General features: G+C 41.4%; 1 protein-coding gene across 1 annotated transcript in view; it reads left to right on the forward strand.

The window, feature by feature from the left end:
- The first annotated feature begins 4094 nt into the window (after nucleotides 1-4094).
- LOC106582272 (zinc finger protein 385B) overlaps nucleotides 4095-24618 on the forward strand; it is a 175718-nt gene continuing 155194 nt past the window's right edge. Inside the window, exon 1 of the mRNA XM_014165173.3 lies at nucleotides 4095-4182. The gene's annotated coding sequence lies outside the window, so the exon portion shown is untranslated. The remainder of the gene's footprint in view (nucleotides 4183-24618) is intronic.

Consider the following 24618-nt stretch of genomic DNA (forward strand, 5'->3'; position numbering starts at 1 on the left):
ACAAAATATTATTTAATGTCACACATATTGCTGTTATGAAGCCTCTGTTGAAGCAATGGTCGTGTAGTCTGTCCTGTTTTCACTGCATCCAACTGTGAGATGAAGTTACTGAATTGCTGATTTGGACTGTTTGCTTTAAGTAATCTTTTGTGACATTCTTTGAAAGCGGATGTTTTCTTCAGAAATGTCAAAACAGGAAAGGCTTTACCCTCAAGATGATTGGGTAAATAGTTACATGTTGTAATAACATCAATACCTGAATCTGACTTACAGGACTGTACTTGCTCACTGATACACTATGTATATAAAAGTATGTGGACACCACTTCAAATTAGTGGATTTGACTATTTCAGCCACACATTTTGCTGACAGGTGTATAATATTGAGCACAAAGCCATGCGATCTCCATAGACAAACATTGGCAGTAGAATGGCCTTACTGAAGAGCTCAGTGACTTTAAACGTGACACCGTCATAGGATGCCACCTTTCAAACAAGTCAGTTTGTCAAATTTCTGCCCTGCTAGAGCTGCCCCGGTCAACAGTAAGTGGTCTTACTGTAAAGTGGAAACGTCTAGGAGCAACAACGACTCAGCTGCGAAGTGGTAGGCCACACAAGCTCACAGAATGGGACTGTCCTTGGTTACAACACTCACTACCAATTTCCAAACTGCCTCTGGAAGCAACGTCAGCACAATAACTGTTCGTCGGGAGCTTCATGAAATCGGTTTCCATGGCCGAGCAGCCTCACACAAGCCTAAAATCACCATGTGTAATGCCAAGCGTCGGCTGGAGTGGTGTAAAGCTTGCTGCCATTGGACTATGGAGCAGTGGAAACGTGTTCACTGGAGTGATGAATCACGCTTCACCATCTGGCAGTCAGACAGACAAATCTGGGTTTGGAGGATGCCAGGAGAACGCTACCTGCCCCAATGCATCGTGCCAACTGTAAAGTTTGGTGGAGGAGGAATGATGGTCTGGGGCTGTTTTTCATGGATCGGGCTAGGCCCCTTAGTTCCAGTGGAGGGAAATCTTAACTCTACAGCATACAATGACATTCTAGACAATTCTGTGCTTCCAACTTTGTGTCAACAGTTTGGGGAAGGCCCTTTCCTGTTTCAGCATGACATGCCCCATGCACAAAGCAAGGTCCATTATACAGAAATGGTTTGTCGAGATCGGTGTGAAAGAACTTGACTAGCTTGCACAGAGCCCTCACCTCAAGTCCATCAAACACCTTTGGGATGAATTGGAACGCCGACTGCGAACCAGGACTAATTGCCCAACATCAGTGCCCGACATCACTAATGCTCTTGTGGCTGAATGGAGTTCCCGCAGCAATGTTCAACATCTAGTGGAAAGCCTTCCCAGAAGAGTGGAGGCTGTTATAGCAGCAAAGGGGGCACCAACTCCATAATAATGCCCATTATTTTGGAATGAAATGTTCGTCAAGTAGTTATATCAGAGATTCTGTAAAGGCCCTCCCTCATTACATAATTCATAAAAAAAATATATAGCTGTTGCTGTGTCCTCAATGTTTGTAGATTCTATAGAGATAATCTCCATAGAGATAATCTTAAGAGAGTCAAATATAAACTGTGCCCAGTAGTGTCCTTTGTTGGTGGTTATCCCTGAATGACAGATTACTGAGATTACTGATTACTCAATCTGTAGGTCAACTGCTCTTTGCCAAGTGCTGGAAAATCAATAAAGCGAGATGGGGATACAGGGTTTCGTATTACAGTGGTGACCTTACATGAGAATCATAAAGTATAAGAATATCTGGAGTGTTGGTCCAAATTCTTTGTCTACTAAGTACAAAGTACAATTTGGAGAGATGGGCTATGATCCATGAATCAGTCCAAAACCCAAGTTCAGGAGGCCAACCTTCGGATTGATTGCGTCCAAGGTGGGTTTAGGAAAATTATTGGAAGGCTATGCATAATGGGTGATATAAACCTATAGCCAGGGGCGGAAATCCCGGGGGGGACGGGGGGGACACGACCCCCCCATCCTGGGAAAAATATGATTTGTCCCCCCCAATATATCACTGAAACATAACTATGTAATTTAAATAATATTAATAATACGCAATGAAAGCAATTGTGCTGATTATAGACACTTAATAGCGCGTTTTTAAGTTTCAAAAGATTGCGACCCCCCCACCCTTTGCCTCACAATGGTTTGATCCACTGCCAGTTCCTTAGCTTGCTAGGTAACAGAGAGGTCGTATCTACTGTCTGAAAGGCACTCAATGCACGTAACTGACGTGAGGTTAATCCAGTCAATCGCGCACACACACTAGCTGAATATGCAGAGCTAGCGGGCAAATATTAACTATTAAGCTAGCTAGTACCTATTCCATTTATGTGGCGTCGTATGTTGTGTAAATGGTGAACTCATACAGCTGTCAACTCTTGTCATTTTAACCCATTTCACATTTGCTAGCTACCTTTTAGATCGAAGCCCAAATAGAATGATTGAAGATGATAGAAGCCCATCTCCTACTGTAAATAACCTACACACTGTGTGTGTAGCCAGCCAGCCAGCCAGGTAGAAAAATGGCAGAAAAATAAGATGGACATCAGAGTATTTTTCAATACACCAAAACGCATAGTAAGAACCCTAGTAGCCTAATATCTCAAAGACTAGTTGATAAAATGTTCATAAGAAAGAAATGAAATTCTAATGGAAATGTTTCACAATGATGTCATTAGGCAGAGCAGGCAACAGATGGCACACAGACAGCAGAGTTGGGGACAGATATGCAGGGACAGACTGGCAGAGACAGGGAGTCTCAGGTAAGTTTGTTGAGTCTTTGTTTGGCAACATTATGAAAGGTTCTCAATTTTTTTGACTTGTAAAATAGGAACATAATTGGAAAATGCCATGGATACCCCCACTCTCAACTTAAACTGGTGACTGAACTAAGATTTGTTAAAGGCAATGGTATTGCTGTTGTGATTAGTTGTGTAGTTTTGGGTACCGGTAGTTAGGAGTACGGCAAACACCTTATTTCTTTGGTTCCTCAATATACATTTACCATATTACAATGTAGGCTATGTGTTACAGCACTACTTTTGGTGTCCCCCTCAGGAATTGCTCTTGAGAAAATTTCATGTAATTGTCCCCTCCAAAGTTGATATCAGATTTTTGCCCCTGCCTATAGCAACATGATTTTACTAGGATGCTATCTAAAATATATTTTATTTGTCTGGCCAAGTGATTGACCTGATTTTTTGGCACATGTCAAGGTGGTCCTTGGGCTGATTTAAATGTGTAAAGGTGCCCTCATTACCATCACCATTAGGTTAATCTAGGTCTTTAACAGGTATGCCAGTCCATCATCGTTTACATTGTGTCTGTCTTTGTTTACATTTTATTTCACACTGGAAGCAAACAGGGTAAGCAAAACAACTAACATTCAACACAACAACAGTACATGAATGTATTGTTTTGGAATGAATATAAAACGCAGGACTAAATACATATATCTATAACACAGTCCCCCTCCAAAACGTACCATATTTGGTTAGTAGGGACCCTACTGAGTATTTCCCACCCCACTGAGACAGGTAGAACGTTTTTCTCTCTGCAAGCCACTTAGCATCCCATGTACAGTCTATTAGAGTGTATTGCATTGGAGGCTATGGAAGGGGTGGAGAACTAAGTGCTGCTGGGTATGTACGATACAGTGCCCCTCCAAAACTAAACATATTTGGTTCATTGAGACCCTACTGAGTATTTTCCACCCCACTTTAGCTGATACAAGTACAAAAGGTATCTCTATAGCCCAATATTCACAACATACCAGTACATACCTTGTATTTGTTCATTATTGGTCTTAATGTTTTTTAAACCATATTTTCATTTGTTTTCATACATTTTTTATTTTATTTTCTTGTTGGCATAATAAAAGTGGCCATAGAGTCAAATTCAATATCATTTGAATGAGTTATCCATATTGCAATGTTTTGAAATGCGGGCTTTTATTTTGAACGTTTTCTTATTACCATATGAAGTAACGTCATTGTTTGTGCTGCTGGCAGAATACTACTCCGCTCCTCGCTGTCAAATATTTGGAGCGCGAGTCAGTGGAGAAGGCATTTGGAATAACCGGCCGGCAAGCAGCAAGAACAGAACGGAGACCGTTTTACTTTCCTGACACCCAAGCCTAACCACAGGTAAGTCAATAAACTGCAAGACGTGATTGATTATGAAATGCATTCGATCGCATTTCCTTGTATTTTACAGCGAAAATGTGCAAGGTAAATAGATGGAGTCAATGGGAAGTTTCATATTTCTATTTCCACTAATAGGGCAACCAGTAAAAAAAATTTCTTCACTTTTCACTAAAAGAATATATAAGGGGCATTTTGCTTTAATTTACGCTAAGATTAGTCTAGTTTTGGAATCTATTTTCTTAGGTAAAAGTTATCTGGACGTTTTAGATTGCAATAAAATCGTTTCTTTATTATTTGTCATTACAATTTGAAAGCGCGCTTGTCGGCTCTGTGATATGCGACCAAGTTATGTCAACTGAGCATCGTAGTGCATAGTTTATATTCTGCGGACCTGTAATGCACGTGTTATTAATACACCAGTAGAGGTTATTTCTTACATTTGTCTCGGCTCTTGCACACATGCCACCTGTTAGGAAATACATCGATGGCATAGTGTTAAGTATATCATTTCCTTGGTGGCTAAATAGGACATGCATTTATTCCAAAAAAGAAGGAAATCAAATACAAATAAATCTCTCCATCTAATTATTAGGTTTTAGTTTCTACAGCTACAGTGACCGTTTGGCGCAGGTCAGTCCACCTTGATTGTAGGCAATGCGTGAGATAGAAGACTGTCTGCGAAGACTGATAGGCTAACGGTTTCGTTTTGTGTAGCCTAGTGATAATGTTGTCAATCAATGGGCTACATTCCTTTATACAAATCCATTATTCCGACGTAAGGTCATGGGTTTTGTTGTCTGTTAGGCTATGTGTTTTGCTTCAGTGGAAGAACTGTTTTGCCTACAGTGCCCAGAATGCTGTTTGAAAATGTTAGAATAAGTGGATGAGACTGCAGCAGTCACCAATAGCTATATTCACTTTTTTTAACCTTGTTTGACATTGACACATAATTTTCTATACACGTTTTATTGCAGGATAGAATGAAAAAAAGTGATTTAGTTCTGTCCTTGAGCTGTTCTTGTCTATTCATGTTCTGTATAATGTCATGTTTCATGTTTTGTGTGGACCCCAGGAAGAGTAGCTGCTGCTTTTGCAACAGCTAGTGGGGATCCTAATAAAATACCAAAATACCAAGTCACAACCATTTTTTATATACCGTTTATGGAGTATCTGTGGGTGCGTGTATGTGTGTGTGTGTTTTTATGTGTATGTGTGCTTGTGTATGCCTGTGTGTGTGGTGTGTATTTTGCATTGACATACTGATTAGGACCTGATCTATCTGTGGCCTGGTGACCTGGCATGTTCTGAGTGTGTTGTTCTGCCACCTGTCTGCCCGGCTGCCAACCATCACTCTTGGCAGGCAGGTTGAGGAGGAGCACATTGTTTTGTCATGGTTGCTTATTGACGACACCAATGGAGTACAGAGAGATTTTATTGAGTGAGTGGGGCAATGAAAGGTGTGTGTGTGTGTGCCTGCGTGCGTGCGTGTGTGTGGGGAGACAGAGAGAGACAGAGAGAGGGAATGGTTGTTTTCATTGTAACAAAATGGACTGGCTTTATTCAGTTGCAAACTATCATGCCAATCTCATGGACTGACACTCCTTGTATCTATAACTCGTATTATCCCCAGCACCATTCCTCAATTCCAAATCAAGTGGTGCGGGGCTGTCGTTGGGCTGAAACACAAACTCAGGATTGGGGCTTTAATCGCCATCTATAATAAAGTCAACAGCTATTATTACTGCACACTTTGCTACTGTGCAGACTCTTAGGATAGGATAGGCATATGTGATCCCTGTCCCTATCCCTGTCCCTGTCCCTACCCCTGTCCCTGTCCCTATCCCTGTCCCTGTTGTTTGACTGCTGCTGCTGTGCAGTGAGATGAGATGGCTTTTACTGGCAGACCTGGGTGAAAATTATAGTTGAAATCTTTCAAATGCTTCTTAGCGTTTGCTTTTAGTGCACTATATAGGGAATAGGGTGCAGACTGTAATTAGTCCCATTCTGTCTGGTATGATTTATAGAGCATCCCTCTCAGTGTGAAGGTGATCTATAAGATACTGAAAAACAGTCTGGATCCCAAATGGAACCCTATTCCCTATATCAGGCCTGGGCAATTCCAGTCCTCGGGGGTAACACTTTTCCCCCATCCCTAGCAAACACACCTGATTTAAACGAATTGCATTTTTAACTGAAGATCATGATTAGTTGATTGTTGGAGTCAGGTGTGTTAGCTGGGGCTGGGAAAAAGTGTGACACCAATCAGGGCCCTGAGGACTGGAGTTGTCCAGGCCTGCCCGGACGGGAGTTGCCCAGGCCTGCCCTATATAGTGCACTACTTTTTTACCAGAGCCTTATGGGACACAGCACTGTATATTCTCTTCAGCCCTCCACCTGTTCTCTCCTGAAGCTCTGGTTGTAATCATTCTCAGTGTATTGGAAGCAATGAGATTGACACTGTTGACAATGATATGATGAGCCTTGTCTAGGAGCACAACACTACTGTTTCACACCCACTTTCTAGGTATGATATGTATGAGTGATGCTGACTCTAATCAATGCATTTGGTACATTACAAACAGTACATTACTTCAGTACATTACTGTAAGATGTTTTCTGGTCAAGGTTACATAATTATACAAACTGTTGACGAAGTGGAATGAATTGTTGGTTGGTTTGAATATAAAATATGTTTACACACACACCTCTCTCTCTATCTCTCTCTGAGCCCAGGGGCTGCCTCTCGTAAAGTGGTCAGGAATGGGGCAGAAACTAATACATAGCCACCCCACCTCTACAGCACATCTCTACGGAGTTTAACAAATGATAACCAGGAGACTGAGTCTGCATCCGAAATGGCACCCCATTCCCTATCTAATATATACCTACATAGTGAATAGGGTGCCAATTGGGATATAGCCTAGGATGGAGGGATGGAGAGAAATATGGAGGGAAGTTCAGCTGCTCTAAGTAATTACACTGAACAAAAATATAAATGCAGCATGTAAAGTGTTGGTCCCATGTTTTATGAGCTGAAATTAAAGATCCCAGAAATGTTCCATACGCACAAAAAGCTTATTTTTCTCAAAGGTTGTGCACACATTTTTTTTTACATCTCTGTTAGTGAGCATTTCGCCTCTGGCAAGATAATCCATCCACCTGACAGGTGTGGCATATCAAGAAGCTGGTTAAACATCATGATCATTATAAAGGTGCACTCTAGATCACTCTAAAATGTGCAGTTTTGTCACACAACCCAATGCCACAGCGGTTCACTGATGTCATCGTTGTAAACAGAGTGCCCCATGGTGATGGTGGAGTATGGTATGGGCAGGCATAAGCTATGGTCAACTAACACAATTACATTTTATCGATGGCAATTTGAATGCACAGAAATACAATGACAGATCCTGAGGCCCATTGTGAGGCCCATTTCTTTTAAGGTATCTGTAACTAACAGATGCATATCTGTATTCCCAGTCATGTGAACTACATAGATTAGGGCCTAATTATGTGACTTCAATTGACTGATTTCCTCATATAAACTGTAACTCTGTTAAAATCTTTAAAATTGTTGCATGTTGCATTTATATTTTTGTTCAGTATAGCAGGATGGAGGGAAGGACAAGGCTGGAAGGTAGAGGAAAAGAAGAGAAGAAAGAAGTAGAGTGTTCTTCTTTCTTTCTAAAGGGGTAATGAATCATACAGTGTCGTTCCTGACAGGACTAGGGCGTTAGGTCCTATTTCAGGAGAAACAGAAAGTGAAAAGGAACACTGTCTGCCTGAGAACATCCAATAAAGATTTGATGTGTGAAATCCATGCTACATACTTTGATATGCCATTTAGCTGATGCTTTTATCCCAAGCAACTTACAGTACCACAGGTGCATATATATTTTATATGTGATCCCAGAGGGAATTGAACCCATAACCCTGGTGTTGCTAGGAGCTTGCTCTTATTAACTGAACCACACAGTATTACACATTACTTTTTATTTTCTTCTTGCATGTTTGTTTTCGTTACTACTTCCATTTCACCTCTGACTTAAACAGCTTATTTCACCCTATGGTTCTTTCTTTCAAATGGCCTTTTAATTGCTCCCCTGCCTCTGGTCTTGTCAGGTTGTCTCATTGGCCACAATACTGTGTGGTTCACTGGCATGACATCCTCCAACTAAGCTCTCTTTATGCATGTCTTATTTCTCTGTTGTTTGTTTGTCTCTTTCTCAAAATGCTAATGCTAACCCCTGACCCAGCATGGCACAGCTAGTACACTGCCACGGGCTGGCAGGATATATGCTCATTTCGACATTTTCTTCTTGTCAGGAATTAAAGTTCATATTCTACAGCTTCTAATCTAAAACATTAAGATGAGTACTCATTGCAAAGGCAATACAGATCGTCAGGGGATGTAACTTTGCGTTTCAGTACTTGACGTGTAATTTATGTGTCATGAGTTTCTTGACTCTACACTATTATGGAACGATATGCAATACCTCAAATATGGTCGCGCTACCAGTAGAATGAACACATAGTAAAAACAGCACAGCAGGAAGCAGAAAAGATGAGGGCCTGTCTCCGAGTAGGAGTGTTGATGTACAGTATAGAATCAGGTCCCCGCTCTTATTCATTATGATTTAAAAGACAAAACTGATCCTAGATTAGCACCCCCTACTCTGAGACTCATTGTGAATACGGGTCTAGGAGGCAAGGCCGTAACATAACAAGCATCTACTGAGACATGCCAGAACCACTAACAGGACATACAGTGCATTCGGAAAGCATTCAGACCCCTTCACTTCTTCCACATTTTGTTACGTTACAGCCTTATTCTAAAATTGATGTTTTTTTACCTCATCAATCTACACACAATACCCCATAATGACAAAGCAAAAACAGGTTTTTGAAATGTTGGCACATTTATTAAAAAGAAAAAACTGAAATATCACATTGACTTAAGTATTCAGACCCTTAATCAGTACTTTGTTGAAGCACATGGCAGCGATTACAGCCTCAAGTCTTCTTGGGTATGACGCTACAAGCTTGGCACACCTGTATTTGGGGAGTTTCTCCCGTTTTTCTCTGCAGATCCTCTCAAGTTTTGCCAGGTTGGATGGGTAGTGCCGCTTCACAGATATTTTCAGGTCTCTCCAGAGATGTTCAATCGGGTTCAAGTCCGGGCTCTGGCTGGGCCACTCAAGGACATTCATAGACTTGTCCAGAAGTCACTCCTGCATTGTCTTGGCTGTGTGCTTCGGGTCATTGTCCTGTTGGAAGGGGAACCTTCACCCCAGTCTGAGGTCCTGAGCGCTCTGGAGCAGGTTTTCATCAAGGATCTATCTGTACTTTGCTCCATTCATCTTTCTCCTGACTAATCTCCTAGTCCCTGCCTCTGAAAAACATTGCCGCAGCATGATGCTGCCACCACCATGCTTCACTGTAGGTATGGTGCCAAGTTTCCTCAAGACGTGACACTTGGCATTCAGGCTAAAGAGTTCAATCTTGGTTTCATCAGACCAGAGAATCTTGTTTCTCATGGTCTGAGAGCCCTTTAGGTGACTTTTGGCAAACTCCAAGCGGGCTGTCATTTGCCTTTTTACTGTCCATCTGGCCACTTTATCATAAAGGCCTGATGGGTGGAGTGCTGCAGAGATGGTTGTCCAGTCCTTCTGGAAGGTTCTCCCATCTCCACAGAGGAACTCTGGTGCTTTGTCAGAGTGACCATCGGGTTCTTGGTCACCTCCCTGACCAAGGCCCTTCTCCCCCGATTGCTCAGTTTGGCCGGGTGGCCAGCTCTAGGAAGAGTCTTGGTGGTTCCACACTTCTTCCATTTAAGAACGATGGAGGCCATTGTGTTCTTGGGGACCTTCAATGCTGCAGAAATGTTTTGGTACCATTTCCCAGATCAGTGCTTCGACACAATTCTGTCTCAGAGCTCTACGGACAGTTCCTTCACCCTCATGGCTTGGTTTTTGCTCTGACATGCACTGTCAACTGTGGGACCTTATATAGACAGGTGTGTGCTTTTCCAAATCATGTCCAATAAATTGAATTTACCACAGGTGGACTCCAATCAAGTTGTAGAAACATCTCAAGGATGATCAATGGAAACAAGTTGCACCTGAGCTCAATTTTGAGTCTCATAGCAAAGGGTCTGAATACTTATGTAAATAAGGTATTTCAGTTTTTTGTGTTTTATAAATTTCCTAATATTTCTAAAACCTTTTTCACTTTGTCATTATTGGCTATTGTGTGTAGATTGATGCAGAATTTTACTTATTTAATCCATTTTAGAATAAGGCTATAACGTAATAAAATTTTGGAAAAAGTCAAGGGGTCTGAATACTTTACGAATGCACTGTATCCTGGATGAGAAGTTAAAATAAGCTGTATTTTGAAAAATAGACCGGTACCCAGTTTGCTTTCTCTCTCTGAGTGGGTGCTACATTGCTACTGTAGCCACTGACTGAACAGACGCAGTCTGTAACATCCTCTTGTTCCCAAGGCTGTAATGTGGAGCCAGAGTGTGGTCCCTGCCAGACACTGGTCTGTATGTCCAAGTAAAACTGGGTTCATATACTGCTTGGAATAATTTCAAATACTTAAGCTGGTGTTTGATTGATCTTGCCTGGTGCAATGAAACCAATAGAATATTGCAAAAGTGCAAATCCCACCCACCTGGCACTCTTGGCAGGCCAAGCAGACGCTCAGTACCAGAACTTTCATTAAACCACAGGTTAAGAAAAAGCCTGTCAACTACACACACAGCCAGAGCTGGATACTGATCCAATCAGGAGTGTGTTTTTAACTTCAAAATGCAACAGCTGATACATTTTCAGTTTTACATGTATTTATTTATCACAGGAGTTTTAGTATGCAAACGTCAAGAGCCATGCGTCCTCCGAAACACAACCCTGCCAAGCTGCACTGCTTCTTGACACACGGCTTGCTTAACCCGGAAGCCAGCCACATGTGTCGGAGGAAACACTGTACAACTGACGACTGGAGTCAGCTTGCATGCACCCGGCCCGCCACAGGAGTCGCTAGAGCGCGATGGGACAAAGAGATCCCGGCCAGCCAAACCCTCCCCTAACCCAGACGACGCTGGACCAATTGTGCGCAGCCTCATGGGTCTCCCGGTCAAAATGTACATCAAAACTAGACGTTAAACTGATGTTAGTGCCCAGTGGGCTATAACCTCAGTTGAACATTTGTATTATTTGATTAACTTTACCACCTTTTCCTCTGTTGATATCTTTTTCTGGTTCCTGATATCTTTTTCTGGCCCTTTTACTATCTCCGGGGTTCTAGACGAGAGACTGACATACTATTCCTCAACCTACAAACTGTCAATGTGGTTTACAGGGAAAAACAGCTTTTCTTGTGGGTTCTGAGTTGAGTGAATCCTTTAGTGTTTTAGCTTACTCATGCAGGAGTGAACCTGGTTAAATATATATGTGTTTTAATTATTCAGGGAATTCTTGACATAAGAGTTTCAGTGAGATGATCTGTTGAATCTTAGTTACCACTGACAATGATGCGGTTGTATTTTTTTTACATTTGATTTTTGAACTTCAGAAGGTACTTATTAATCACTTTCACCTCAATTAAAATTGCCCACAGACAGTTGTGACTGTACTGCCACACCTTGATTCAAAGCAGACATGCTGCCTGACACTGACTGGGAAAATAATGCCTCATGTCATCTTTTTCTCTCACATTTGAGTCCTTAATCACTTTTCCGCTCAATATTACCTTAGTTGTTGTAGCATCAGCACCTTCTTTTCAATTAACATTACCCTAGTTGTTGTAGCATCAGCACCTTCTTTTCAATTAACATTACCCTAGTTGTTGTAGCATCAGCACCTTCTTTTCAATTAACATTACCCTAGTTGTTGTAGCATCAGCACCTTCTTTTCAATTAACATTACCCTAGTTGTTGTAGCATCAGCACCTTCTTTTCAATTAATATTACCCTAGTTGTTGTAGCATCAGCACCTTCTTTTCAATTAACATTACCCTAGTTGTTGTAGCATCAGCACCTTCTTTTCAATTAACATTACCCTAGTTGTTGTAGCATCAGCACCTTCTTTTCAATTAACATTAACCTAGTTGTTGTAGCATCAGCACCTTCTTTTCGTATGGATTTCAATAAAGAGTGATTGAGTCAAATCGGGTAAAAAAGTGCAAAACATTGCAAAAATCAGTTTGAAGATTTTCACTCTATCAAACCTGTGAAAAATATGGGAGAAGTGAAAATCGGCAAGGAAGCAACATTAAGTTATGTGTAGAATGATTTGTATTGAGAGAGAGAGAGAGAGAGAGAGAGAGAGCAAGAGAGAGAGCGAGAGAGAGTGCGAGAGAGAGAGCGAGAGAGAGCGCAAGAGAGAGAGATAGAGAGAGAGAGAATGGCTCAGTGACAGCTGGGAAACATTACAGCACCTCTAATCCTTTCAACACTGACACCACAGTGCCACGCAGGACACACACACACTCCGCTGACGTAATAGGAAACACACCACGTTAACCATATCCTGATACTGACCGAGAAACTGAGAGAGGGTCGGCTGCAGTCAGTAGGCCACACACTCACGTTCACACACACACGGACGTCTTATACAACCACTGCGAATAGAACATGTCCACGGTCAGTCCCTGACATCTGCACTGCTTTGGAACCGGGTCAATAGTAAAGGCCTTTTAATAGGAACATTAAATGGAGTGTAGCATACAAGTGTACCACAGAGGGTTTTAAATAGAGTTGAACATACTGTAGGTTGTGTCCCAAATGGCACCCTATTCCCTATATAGTGCAGAGGGCCCTGGTCAAAACTAGTGCACTATAAAGGGAATATGGTGCCATTTGGGATGTAGCCATAGTCCCATATGGCAGGTGGACCACAGAGGTTAGCACAGAGTTGAGTCCTCGTTCTACTTCCTCTAACTTGCCCTCCTTACTTTCCCGTCCCTCAGCCTCAGGTACGTGTTGCTGTCTGGGAGTAACATTACAAGGATCATGAATACTTCCATTAGCTGAAGTGCGCTGCTGTTAAATTATTTGTGGTTCCACTAGATCAGTGGTTTCCAAACTTTGTATAGTCCCATACCCCTTCAAACATCCAACCTCCAGCTGCGTACCCCCTCTAGCACCAGTGTTAGCGGACTCTCAAATGTTGTTTTTTGCCATCATTGTAAGCCTGCCACACACACACACTATATGATACATTTATTAAACATAAGAATGAGTGTGAGTTTTTGTCACAAGCTCTTATAGGACCAGGGCACAAATAATAATATAATAAAAATCTATAATTTTGCTCTTTATTTAGCCATCTTACATATAAAACCTTATTTGTTCATCAAAATTGGTGAATAACTCACCACAGGTTAATGAGAAGGGTGTGCTTGAAAGGATGCACATAACTCTGCAATGTTGACTTGAATTGGAGAGAGTCTCAGTCTGAAATAATTTTCCACACACAGTCTGCTTGTATTTAGTTTTCATGCTAGTGAGGGCCGAGAATCCACTCTCACATAGGTACAGTAAGTGGTTGCAATAAACTCTGAGCGCAGCCCTACCCAGAAATCTGGCAGTGGCTTCTGATTAAATACAATTTTCACAGAACCGCTTGTTGCAATTTTGATGAGGCTCTCTTGTTCAGATTGGAGGCAGGGCATGAAAGGGATAACGAATCCAGTTGTTCATTTCGGGGAAAGTACCTGCGTAATTGCGCACCCAGCTCACTCAGGTGCTTCGCTATATCACATTTGACATTGTCCGTAAGCTTGAGTTAATTTGCACACAAAAATCATACAATGATGGAAAGACCTGTGTGTTGTCCTTTTTAATGCAGACAGAGAAGAGCTCCAACTTGATCATAGCCTTACATTTGTCCCGCACATTGACTATAGTTGGGGAGAGTCGCTGTAATCCTAGATTCAGATCATTCAGGTGAGAAAAAACATCACCCAGATAGGCCAGTCGTGTGAGAAACTCATCATGCAAGCGATCAGACAAGTGAAAATGATGGTCAGTAAACAAAACTTTAAGCTCGTCTCTCAATTCAAAAAGACGTGTCAGTACTTTGCCCCTTGATAACCAGCGGTACGTGGTCGCAGCCCATATCATTGCATAATGCAGAAAATACACGAGAGTTCAGGGGCCTTGCTTTAACAAAGTTAACCATTTTCACTGTACTGACCAAAACATCTTTCAAGCTGTCAGGAATTCCCTTGGCAGCAAGAGCCTCTCAGTGGATGCTGCAGTGTACCCAAGTGGCGTCGGGAGCAAATACTTGCACGCGCGTTACCACTCCACTATGTCTCCCTGTCATGGCTTTTGCTCCATCAGTACAGATACCAACACATCTTGACCACCAAAGTCCATCTGATGTCACAAAACTGTCCAGTACTTAAAAAATACCCTCTCATGTTGTTGTGGTTTACAGTGGTTTGCAGAAGAGGATGTCTTCCTTAATTGACCCCCGATAAACGTAACGGACAAATACCAGGAGCTGTGCCAGGCCCGCCACATCTGTTAACTCATCCAGCTGTAATGCATGTAATTCACTGGCTTATATGCGAAGCTGTAATTGTTTCAAAACATCTCCTGCCATGTCAGTGATGCATCATGAAACAGTGCTGTTTGATTGAGACATTGTCTGTATAGTTTTTTTGGCCTTTTCCCCCAGCATAGTCCCAGCCATATCCGCGGCAGCAGGAAGAATTAAGTCCTCCACAATAGTATGGGGCTTGCCTGTCCTAGCCACTCGGTAGCTCACCATATAAGACGCTTCTAGCCCCTTCTTATTAATGGTATATTTTGCTTTTAAACATGTCTTACTACTCGAAATGCGTCTTTATTCTCGCTCAAAAAACTCCCATGGCTTATTTTTCAAATTGTCATATTTCGTTTTCTAAACGTCTGCGCAAGACTGAAGGTTTCCCACGAGAGAGTAACGGTTAATGTGATTGGATGTTAATTATTTGACTAGGCTACCTGTATTTGACATCGTGTTGTTATTTCTCTGAACACTAGATGGTTTAATTTTATTTTTGGCAGTGAAATGAGGCTACTCAGATGAGGGAAAAAAAATCACCCAAATGTATAGCCCCGTTGGAAAATATAAATGTACTGTTTAAAAATGGGAAGACATTTTTTATTTTTGTATTTTGTATTTATACAGTTGAAGTCAGAAGTTTACATACACTTTAGCCAAATACATTTAAACTCAGTTTTTCACAATTCATGACATTTAATCCTAGTAAAAATGCCCTGTCTTAGGTCAGTTAGGATCACCACTTTAGTTTAAGAATGTGAAATCTCAGAATAACACTAGAGAGAATGATTTATTTCAGCTTTTATATCTTTCATCACATTCCCAGTGGGTCAGAAGTTTACATACATTCAATTAGTATTTGGTAGCATTGCCTTTAAATTGTTTAACATGGGTCAAATGTTTCAGGTTGCCTTCCACAAGCTTCCCACAATAAGGTGGGTGAATATTGGCCCATTCCTCCTGACAGAGCTGATGTAACCGAGTCAGGTTTGTAGGCCTCCTTGCTCGCACACGCTTTTTCAGTTCTGCCAACACATTTTCTATAGGATTGAGGTCAGGGCTTTGTGATGGTCTCTCCAATACCTTGACTTTGTTGTCCTTAAGCCATTTTGCCACAATTTGGGGTCATTGTCCATTTGCTTGGGGTCATTGTCCATTTGAAAGGCTTATTTGCGACCAAGCTTTAACTTCTTGACTGATGTCTTGAGATGTTGCTTCAATATATCCACATAATTTTCTACCTCATGATGTCATCTATTTTGTGAAGTGCACAAGTCCCTCCTGCACCCCCACAACTTGATGCTGCCACCCCCGTGCTTCACGGTTGGGATGGTGTTCTTCAGCTTGCAAGTTTCCCCCTTTTTTCCTCCAAACATAACAATGGTCATTATGGCCAAACAGTTCTATTTTTGTTTCATCAGACCAGAGGACATTTCTCCAAAAAGTACGATCTTTGTCCCCATGTGCAGTTGCAATCCGTAGTCTGGCTTTTTTTATGGCGGTTTTGGAGCAGTGGCTTCTTCCTTGCTGAGCGGCCTTCCAGGTTATGTCGATATAGGACTCCTTTTACTGTGGATATAGATACTTTTGTACCTGTTTCAACCAGCATCTTCACAAGGTCCTTTGCTGTTGTTCTGGGATTGATTTTCACTTTTCGCACCAAAGTACGTTCATCTCTAGGAGACAGAACTCGTCTCCTTCCTGAGCGGTATGATGGCTTCGTGGTCCCATGGTGTATACTTGTTTGTACAGCTGAACGTGGCACATTAAGGCGTTTGGAAATTGCTCCCAAGGATGAACCAAACTTGTAGAGGTCTACAATTCTTTTTCTGGGGTCTTGGCTGATTTCTTTTGATTTTCCCATGATGTCAAACAAAGAGGCACTGAGTTTGAAGGTAGGCCTTGAAATACATCCAGAGGTAAACCTCCAATTGACTCAAATGATGTCAATTAGCATATCACAAGCTTCTAAAGCCATGACATAATTTTCTGGAATTTTCCAAGCTGTTTAAAGGCACAGTCAACTTAGTGTATGTAAACTTCTGACCCAATGGAATTGTGATACAATTAATTATAAGTGAAATAATCTGTCTGTAAACAATTGTTGGAAAAATTACTTAGTAGATGTCCTAACCAACTTGCCAAAACTATAGTTTGTGAACAAGAAATTTGTGGAGAGATTTAAAAACAAATTTTAATGACCCCAACCTAAGTGTATGTAAACTTCCGACTTCAACTGTATATATAAGAAAAATGTGAATCAGATTTTTATTTGGCGTACCCCAGTTTGGGAATACCTGCACTACATAAAAGAGAATTGTCGTAATTGTGACTGGTTCACGGCACCTCCTCTTTCCACTGTTCATCATCATCTTCTCTGGACCTGACAGAAATTTACATTTTACATTTTAGTCATTTAGCAGACGCTCTTATCCAGAGCGACTTACAGTAGTGAATGCATACATTTCATACAACTCATACATTTTTTTTTTCTGTGCTGGCCCCCCGTGGGAATCAAACCCACAACCCTGGTGTTGCAAACACCATGCTCTACCAACTGAGCTACAGGGAAGGCTAAATCACATCGGTCTGAAATCACTGCAGCCAGACTCTGAACATAATCTTTACTTCTGTTGTAGCCCTCTAGCCTGGAATATTTCATTTTATGTTTTACTCTAAATGTTACGATTGGAGTTTAATATTGTATGAAGCATTATTTTCCCTTTTTCAGTCTAGCTGTCTGCTTTGAATCAAAGTGCAAAGTGTGACGGATGGGCAGCCACAGATGTTGTGGCTAGTACCCTATAGCTACAGTACATATTCCTACCTCATACCCCAGCTGACCTCGCACATCACAATCAGCTCTCTAGACACACCCTTTTGCCATGCAATACTACACAGATCTCACAGAACAACACTTGTAACCTGGCTGTTTTTTAGGGATAATCTGTCCAGTCAGTGAGGATACAAATCAGTTAAATTAGATGTAATCTGATTGCAGGAAGGTTCAAATTATAGCACAAATGGCCCGGCATGTAGGTTAACAGCCAGGCTTTGTAAAGGCTATCTGTGAGTTTATTGGTCCAGGCCAGATTAGGATTACTCACCCAGAGATAATTGTGAGGTTAAATAATCCTAATACCGAATGCGTAATAGCAGTATGGATCAACATGTCCATTTCTAATGCACGGTTATGATATTGAAAATAATTTCCACCTCCATTCTGTCATTCCCTCCATTTCGTGATGTAGTGATGCAGCTAGCGTGCTAGTAAATCGCCTGTGACATGTGACCTGTGATCGTCTGTAATCCATTGGGTCTTTGTCGTTCACAAAATATGAAGCGTAGGATATTATATTATGTCACACAGCGTGAGTGATTGGTTGCCCCTCTTATGCCCCTCCTGTTACCATACTGAGGAAAATGCACATAGAGATAGATAATACACTGTTCTATTTTATTATATGACACAGCATGCCATTGGTATTTATGTGTGATAACTGATTATGTAAATTCCTGGTATTCTCCAACATGAATTTTCTATAATCCCGGAAGGATTTGATGTTTACCACAAATGTTTATTTTATTTTATCCACAATTTTTCTAGCATTTGCATTTGGTGGTGGTGTATGCATTAAATTGTTTGCTGTCTGTTTAATCTCCTGTAACTCTGTTAGTTCACTTTGCACACAGTGTTACTCCTGTTCATCTCTGCAAATAAATAGTGTCAGGACTCAGGAGCAGGCAGCACTTAAATAGTCTTCTTAACCTTCTGTTATTTTGCTGCTATCCCGGAGTTCTTGTCATCTTCTTAAAAGCCTTTGTAATTCTCAGTACGTTTGCTTGCCTCGCTTCCTCACACCTGTATTGTTGGTGGAAGCCGGCCAGTCCATTGCAAAAGGTCAACCCACATTCAGAAAAATGCTGGCTAAATAGTGGACAGAACACACATTGGGTTATTTTGACCCAGCCAGTTGGGTGACTTAGTCGGGTTGTTTTCTTTGAAGTCTGGAGGCGTGGCTTAGTAGGGCTTTGGCTTTCAGATAGTTATTTTTGGCCACCTGTGAGAGTAAATGTAATTCCTGTTCATCATGTTAAGTTTGGTCGATATAGCGTTTATACCCAATACCAGAGTATTTTGTAGTACCTTTTATATATATATATATTATATAAAAAAATATATACCTTTTTCATGATATCCAATTAATAGTTACAGTCTTGTCCCATTGCTGCAACTCGGGAGAGGCAAAGGTCAAGAGCCATGCGTCCTCCAAAACACAAAACAAGCCGCACTGCTTCTTGACTCTCTGCTTGCTTAACCCGGAAGCTAGCTACACCAATGTGTTGGAGGAAACACCGTCCAGCTGGTGACTGAGGTCAGCTTGCAGGTGCCTGGCCCGCCACAAGGAGTCACTAGAGAGCAATGGGGCAAGGAAATTCCGTCCGGCTACTGTGATGCAGTACCTTAGACTGCTGCGCCACTTGGGAGGCCCTGTACAATAATTTATCATTTGTTAACATTTTTTTTATTGTATTTTATTTATTTTTGTTAGTTTTTTTGGGGGGGTGTGGGTGTGTGTGCTACACCACTGCTTATAATTATGTTAAGTATAGCTGTAAGAAATCTAAGATGTGTCAAATAAATTATATCCAGCTCAGAGCTCCAGCTATGCGTTTGGTTTGCTAACTTGCTATCAAGATCAAGCTACTTGGTTACACCAGAGACATCCAATCCTCTCGTGGATCAAAATTCCTGTTGCATCAAAATAATACATTATTTGCTTCCCTTGTGTGCCATTTGGTAATACCGTATTCCCCGGTATGGTACAGAAACAGTATGACGTTATGAAAATCTGGATTCCACCCAACCCTAGTTTGTACACTTCTATTATTTAAACATTATAACAAAGTGATAACTATCCCAACATTGGGATATGCATAGGCACTTGAGGAACTCATACTCTTGTGTAAGCCTCATAAAACCTACAAAAGTGTCAGTGCTAAACCTTAACATGTGATGACAATACAAAAGAACATGAACTGGAATTACATTCACTATCACGGGTGGCCCAAAATAACTATTTGAAAGCAACACGGCTACTAAGCCACACCTCCAGTCTACTGATCTGACCCGGTGGGTCATCGGTCAATAACCCAGCATCAATAACCCAACAATCCAACTAAGTGACTACACTGGCTGGGTCAAAAATAACCCAACATGTGCTCTGTCCAATATTTACCCAAATCGGGTAGTTAAAAAAAAACATGGATTGCAAACTTACAGTATTTTGCTTTAAAATGCACAGCACATGGCACACTCTCCTAGTGGCTTGTTCTTGGCCCTGATTATGTAGCTCTGGCGCATACTTCAGTAGTCTGTTCTCTATAGTAGCAGCAGTAGTGGTAGTATTAGTTGTAGTTACTGTATTATCCTAGATGGGAGACTGATTTGCAGCATACTTTGGACTGGTCTGTTCCTTTGTCTGCTCCATGAGCCTTTGTGTTTGGAGCACAACTGACTAAGCCCATTTCCATCATAGAATATAGTTTCCAGTCCAACCCCCACCACCACCCTGCCACCAGGAGGAATGAGTCCCTTGTCAGGCATGCAGTGTTATCAGCGTATGTTAAGGGACACAGCCATCCATGACTTTAACACAGATTGCCCAAATTTGTTCTAGTCTCTCTAGTCGCTAGTCCTTTCAGCTACACTGCCATACTGACAGACAGACAGGCAGGACTGCACAGGCAATTACTGGGCACCATGACTTTCAGGTGTGTTCTCAGGAGGAGGAAAATCCTTCACAGAAACAGGTCTGATTTCCAACCTGTCAAAAAGCAAATGGAAATGTTTTGCCCTATTCGTTAGGTTAGTCTGCTGCTTGGGTGAGCAGCCCGAAGTGGTCAGAAATGAAGGGAAAAGTTTCAACTGTAGTCACTTTCTCTATTCAGACCAAACAGCATTCTTAGAGTTCTTTCTCTTTATGGACCAAACAACTTTTTCTCGTAATGTTCTTCTTCTTCTCTGTTCTTAGTAATGGGGTCACATTCCGCTCCTGTCTGTAGTGGGTTGTGGTTATGTGCCTCTCATGTGAATAAGCCAACCCTTCACCCCTTCACCAAGCCATCTGGTCCTCACAGCTTACAGGCAGGCCTCCCACGTTTTACCTTCCCCTTTCTCTCTCTCTCTCTCTCTCTCTCTCTCCTCTCTCTCTCTCTCTCTCTCTCTCTCTCTCTCTTTCTCTCCTCTTTCTCTGTCTCTGTTGCTCTCTCTTTCTCTTAAGCTCTCTCAACTTGTATGTCACTGTGAATATCACACAGTACTTGGCAACAAAGAGTGGTGTCATCCTCCTGGACAACCTGTAAATAGATGGTATATATCGATATTTATGAACCAGACTGATGCCTTTGTCCAAGGTGACTGTCTGTCTGCCTATGAAATGGAACTCATCGCACACATACTGTATATCAGTACACACTGTGGCAAGCCGAGCACTACAGAGCACTATGGCGTGTGTCTGCTGTGGGTTGCAACAATAAAACACACACACACACACAAACACAACATGTCCTTATGCTGAGTAGCCCACAGCGGGCCATGATAAATCAAGCAAGGAAACACAGTGGGGGACAGAGAGATTGATAGCTAAAACATTGGAATCATCCTGTATGGCTCTCATTGGTTGCATTATACGTATGTATGTTTCATTAGAATTAATGTAAAACCTTTGAAATATAATCTGGCTCTGTGGGGTATTTATCCATTGTGTTATTGTCAGACTTGTCCAGACCAGACTAGACTAAACATCCACCACAGGCCCTACACTCATAACAATTAACGCTGTAAGTGTTGAATTAACACTCGTTAGTGTAAAATAACCCCCAGTGTTAGTGTTAGTAACCAGACTCAAAAGTCAAGGCAGTCTGGGAAATATGCAAATAAAGCTTTACACTAAGCAGTGTGCTAATTCAACACTGTTCAGTGTCTATTCGGGTCCACACTTTCAGTGTTAATTTAACACTGGGGAACTTGCTGTGTGTGGTTTTTATAGCTTACTTTTTGACACTTGGCAGCATACTTTTCAAACATATAGACAAATATTCCATGGCAAAAATCTCATGACAAAATGTTCCCATGTTTCTACAGAATGTCAACATCACTTTTTAGAACATCCCTTTTAGTTGTACTACTTCCATCCAGGCCTACATGAATCCTCAACGATTCTGCCCGTACCCTGAAACAGTGCTGGTTGGGTGGGCGTCAGTGAGTTGGTGTCTGCTCTGCTGTTGATGTGCGCTGAGGCTAATGTGTCATGCTTTTCCAGTACGGCTGCCCACATTGAAATCACCCCTCAAGTACATGTACTGCTGTTTTCATAAAATATGGCCAAGGTAAGCCCAGGAAGAACTGACTTAATTGTGTAGTTTAGGAAGTGATTTACCTTTTCAGACAGTTTATGTATTCCATAATAACATTGAGTTCCAATACAGTAGTTCTTTGTACCTTTACAGTATGCACTTTATGATCTCTTATTGAATAGTACATCTGGCATCAGATGTGACTCACAGAGACAAGGGCTTCTGGGGGATCTACGAGGTGTCAAGGAATATAAATAGTAAGGATTCATCCGAGTTTATCTAAATTATTGATACTGTCCTGGGTTACAGTCAGAATGATATGGATTATTGATACTGTCCTGTGTTACAGTCAGGATGATATAGATTATTGATACTGTCCTGGGTTACAGTCAGGATGATATGGATTATTGATACTGTCCTGGGTTACAGTCAGGATGATATGGATTATTGATACTGTCCTGGGTTACAGTCAGGATGATATGGATTATTGATACTGTCCTGGGTTACAGTCAGGATGATATGGATTATTGATACTGTCCTGGGTTACAGTCAGGATGATATGGATTATTGATACTGTCCTGGGTTACAGTCAGGATGATATGGATTATTGATACTTTCCTGGTGTGGAGTCAGGAGTAGGACTTCACAATATATCAAATTCATATTGAAATCACAATATTGACTTGTGCGATTTCAATTCGCAAGAGATTTAAAAAAAAAAATTATGCAAACATTTTTTGTTGACGTGTGTAACATCCATTTTTATAGTTTCATTCATTTATATTTTTCCTCTTGCAGTTGCTTTCCACACACCAAGCCCGCACCGTCACTCAAGCGGCACAGTTCCTCCTCCTTGCTGTTAGATCCACTAAGAGTTTGCATCAATGATGTATACTGATCAAAAATATAAACACAACATGTAAAGTGTTGGTCCCATGTTTCATGAGCTGAAATAAAAGATCCCAGAAATGTTCCATACGCACAAAAAGCTTATTTCTCTCAAATTCTTTGCACACATTTGATTACATCCCTGTTAGTGAGGAAATCCTCCTTTGCCAAGACAATCCATCCACCTGACAAGGGTGGCATATCAAGAAGATGTACACAGGTGCACCTTGTGCTGGGGACAATAAAAGGCCACTCTAAAATATGCAGTTTTGTCACACAACACAATGCTACAGATGTTTCAAGTTTTGAAGGAGCATGCAAATGGCATGCTGACTGCAGGAATGTCCACCAGAGCTGTTTTATTATTTTTCCCCCCATTTTTCTCCCCAATTTCATCATATCCAATTGGTAGTTACAGTATTGTCCCATTGCTGCAACTCCCGTATGGACTCGGAAGAGGTGAAGGCCGAGAGCCATGCATCCTCCGAAAAACAACCCTGCCAAGCCGCACTGCTTCTTGACACAACGCTTATCCCGGAAACACCGTACACCTGGAGACCGTGTCAGCGTGTCACCCAGCCCTCCACAGGAGTCGCTAGAGCGCGATGGGACAAGGACATCCCGGCCGGCCAAACCCTCCCCTAATCGGGACGACAATGGGCCAATTGTGCGTCGCCTCATTGCACCCCTGCCCAGTTATGTTAAATCCATAGATTATGGCCTAATGAATTTATTTAAATTGACTGATTTTCTTATATGAACTGTAACTCAGTAAAATCATTGAAATGGTTGCATGTTGCGTGTATATTTTTGTTCAGTATATATAAACCCTGGATTGCTGATGCAATGTATTGGCAAAGATTATCTATTATATTATTTCTGAACCTGTGGCTCACATTTTCAACTTGAGTATCTTGACCAATTCCAGCATTTGGAAATCAGCTTATGTCCTCCCACTGCTAAAGGGTGGACATCCCTCAGTTGCTAATAACTATTGTCCTATCTCTAAACTCCCTATCCTGGCCAAAGTATATGAATCCCTAGTGAAATCACAGTTAAAAAAACGTATTAATTGCTATGGCAGTGGCAAATTACTTCATTAAGGCACTTGATAAAAAACAACATTGTGCTGCTCTGTTTGTGGATTCATCAAAGGCCTTTGATTCAGTTGACCATTAATTGTTGCTAGCTAGACTCAGAAACACTGGTCTCAGTGAAGGGGCAGTACATTTGTTTAGGAACTATCTTTCTGACAGAACACAATGTGTATATACTGACAATTGCAAGTCTAGCTTTCTTGAGATTAATAGAGGTGTGCCCCTAGCTCCTGTGTTGTTCTCAATTTTTATTTATGATTGGGAAATGGGATGCAACCAGCAAAGTTACATCTATATGCAGATGATACAGTCACATACAGTTGAAGTCGGAAGTTTATATACACTTAGGTTGGAGTCATTAAAACTTGTTTTTCAACCACTCCACAAATTTCTTGTTAACAAACTATAGTTTTGGCTAGTCGGTTAGGACATCTACTTTGTGCATGACACAAGTAATTTTTCCAACAATTGTTTACAGACAGATTATCTCACTTATAATTAATTCACTGTTTCACAATTCCAGTGGGTCAGAA

This window comes from Salmo salar, chromosome 21 (assembly GCF_965601325.2).
Source record: "Salmo salar chromosome 21, fSalSal1, whole genome shotgun sequence".
Classification (NCBI taxonomy): domain Eukaryota; kingdom Metazoa; phylum Chordata; class Actinopteri; order Salmoniformes; family Salmonidae; genus Salmo; species Salmo salar.